The following is a 3,721-nucleotide window of genomic DNA, read 5'->3' on the forward strand; positions in this document are numbered from 1 at the left end:
TCAATGTATGTAGCCTGTGAAAGACCAAGCAGTCTTCTCGATCTATCTCTATAGATCTTTATACCAAGTATATAAGCTGCTTCACCAAGGTCTTTCATTGAGAAGTTACCGGATAACCATACTTTTACCGACTGTAATAGAGCAATGTCATTTCCCATTAACAGTATATCGTCCACATATAGTATGAGAAATGCTATAGAGCTCCCACTTGCTTTCTTGTAAATGCAAGCTTCTTCGCAATTTTGTTCGAAACCAAATTGTTTTATGGTTTCGTCAAAATGCTTATTCCAGCTTCTAGATGCTTGCTTGAGTCCATAAATGGATCTCTGAAGTTTACAAACTTTATTTGCATCCTTTGATATGAAACCTTCAGGCTGCATCATGTATACATCCTTAGGCAAGTTTCCATTTAGGAAAGCTGTTTTCACATCCATTTGCCAAATCTCATAATCGTAGTGAGCGGCAATAGCAAGCATGATTCTGATTGATTTAGACATAGCAACAGGAGAGAAGGTTTCGTCATAATTAACACCTTGTTTCTGACGATATCCTTTCGCTACCAACCTAGCCTTGTAGGTGCTAACCTTTCCATCCATATCAGTCTTCTTTTTGAAGATCCACCTGTACCCAATGGGAATTATCCCTTCGGGTGGATCAACCAAAGTCCACATTTGGTTAGTATACATGGAATCCATTTCAGAATCCATGGCCTCAAGCCATGCTTTAGAATCTGGACTAGTAAGAGCCTCTTCGTAGTTTTCGGGTTCGTCGTCTAACACGGGAACCTCGTTATCATCTCGCACTAGAAAACCATATCTAACTGGGAGTTCATGAACTCTTCGTGATCTACGAATAGGTGCCACTAGAGTCTCATCTAATGGGACTTCTTCGGGTACATCAACCGCTTCTGTTGTTTCAGTCGGTGTTTCTTCCTCTTGAAGTTCGTCGAGTTCAATCACGCTTCCCTTTTGTGTTTCTTCAAGAAACTCTTTCTCTAAGAAGGTTGTGTGCTTGGATACTATTACTTTCTGATCATCTGGATGATAGAAGTAATACCCTATGGTTTCCCTGGGATATCCAATGAAGAAACATTTATCAGATTTAGAATCTAATTTGTCGGACGCAATGCGTTTGACATACGCTGAACAACCCCATACTCTCATAAACGAGAACACGGGTTTCCTACCAATGAACAATTCATATGGTGTGAAACTAGCGGATTTAGTTGGTACTCGGTTCAGGGTGAAGAGGGCAGTTTCTGAGGCATAGCCCCAGAACGTCTTTGGAAGTAAGGCCATGCTCATCATGGATCGTACCATATCTAATAGGGTACGGTTTCTCCTCTCGGATACACCATTGTGTTGTGGTGTATAGGGAGGTGTCCATTGTGAGCATTGTTGAAACACCTTTTCCACAAGATTTTGATTTGACAAAATCATCCATGATTAAGAGGCAATTAAATTTAAATGCTTTGATTTAATTGTACTAATATGTTTGTTCAATATTGAGTGCAAAAATATATATAAAGTAAAGACAGGACAAAAGTCAGCACAAGCAAAGCTGAGTAAAACGGAACTCAGCATGACAGAATGGAAGCTGAGTGGAGTAGAACTCTGTTGAGCGATTTCCGCAAGTGCACGGTTTCGCTTGTAGTAATAAAAATATCGATCCCAAAGATATACATTTTTTAACGAAAAACTTATTTTTGAATCTTTAATTTCGAACTTGTTAGATTTATAAAATGTAAATAAAAAGTGAAAATTGGATTAATTGAATTTAGGAAATTTATTTGATTGAATTTGTAAACTTTGAGTATTTGAAAATGCTGGAATAAGATTATATATTTAGAATAAATCGATTGTTAGAAAGATCTTCTGATTTTAAGGATGAATTTTACAAAACAGGAACATTTAGAACTTATTAGAAAAAGGAATGAATTTGTTCATTTGCATTAAGCAAAGAAAACAACTTAAACTTTGTATTATTATGATGATGAAATAAATGACGGAACCTCTAATTAATTGGCTTTGAACGCGACAAAACCCTTTCGAGATAGTTGCCCTTACTCAAATTAACACTCTTTCGAGATGATAATTTGCCTAAGTGTTCAACAAAGTTTCCTTGTAATGATTTTGAATTCAAGTGCATATTAATGAAAACACCAGCCTCACTTATATTGGATTGGTTACCATAAGTGCTGCATAACGATTTTTCGAATAGAACAGACTTTATTAGATGAAATGTAAATTGATACAAGTTTACAGAGAATAAGGAGCATCGAGTTCTTCGAGGGCGTGCAAGTGAAGGGCTTGATCGGTTCCGCTTCCTTGGATTTCCTAGGAGGTTGTCAGGCTCGGGGGCGAACACTTTACTCAATCTTCTCGCTGTAACTTCGTAATAGGGATTCGGTCGGCCACTACCATGATGCAAACTAAAACTGGAACAATGTCTAAACGCTACTGAGTTGTAATTAAACTATAAACAATATGTGTACCTCATCTTGTTTTGAACAGAATCTAATTTCTAACTCTCGAAATGTTTTTACTTAGAACTTCGACATAAGTTCTACGCTCTGATTTCTATATCTATATGATAGCATTTCATTACATTTTTTCTCAACATCAACTCTTTATTTATAGATGTTGAAGGGTTGTGTTTGAAGCGATGTATCCGTTGGTTAAGAGTCGTGTCCGTTGTGAAAGGACGTCTCTATCCACTTAAAAGAACGCGTTTCTTGGATTTTCAGCATGTGTTAAATGCTCTTGGTGAATTTTTGCACTTACCGAGGATAGTAATCCGCGGCCGTGAATGACGTAGCACTGAGCTTGAGCGACGGACGAAGGGGAGAATTGGTTGTACCGCGCGTGTCGCGGCCGCGGGTCTGGGATTCACTGTCGCGGCCCGGCAGGTTTTCTTACTTCTTGCTTTCGTTCGTGTCCTCGACTTGGCGCTTTCGATTTACGTCGTCTTTGACTCCTTTTGTAGGGCTTTTCTTCTGTTTTAGATCCTTTTTCGTTCCTATTTGGATTTTACCAAATATTCAAGTACCTTGCAAGAAAGAAAGATATTCGAAAGTAAAAGTAATCTAAACAGATATAAATAACACAAATTCGTAATAAAAATGATGCAAATGTTAATGATATTTTAGGTATATTTTGGGCTTAACAAATCTCCACACTTAATCTTTTGCTAGTCCCGAGCAAAATTTCACTGAATTTATTCCTTAACTAATCTCTTTATAAAAAATAAAACATATATCTTTGTGTTTACCTTTTAAATTAGTTAAGTCGAAAAGACTAATTTCACATGGCAAATTTATACGCAAAATATCAAACTAACTTAGTATAAATACGATATATCATTCGTCTTGTATTTCAATTTTTAAATTGAAGTATTCGGGACGATGTAAGCACGCACGTTATTGAGTTTTCCATCTCAAGGCATTTCAAAGCACCAAACTTCCTTTTCCAAACTTGAATTATTATATATGAGTATTTAGTTTAATTTATTTGCTTAGTTACGCCCGTGATAAGGGTGGTCTCGATCGTAACTTTATATGCATTTGTTTTGTGTTCGCTTAAGAGGTACCGACCATGCCATGGGTGGACGCAATCGTTACTTTAAACTTTAAACACGCTTAATTTTTCTAATTTAAACGTTCCTTCTATACCTCGATTGTGATAAGGGTGGTCGCAACCGTGGCCAAAAGTACGCTTTACTT

This window comes from Euphorbia lathyris, chromosome 10 (assembly GCF_963576675.1).
Source record: "Euphorbia lathyris chromosome 10, ddEupLath1.1, whole genome shotgun sequence".
Lineage (NCBI taxonomy): Eukaryota > Viridiplantae > Streptophyta > Magnoliopsida > Malpighiales > Euphorbiaceae > Euphorbia > Euphorbia lathyris.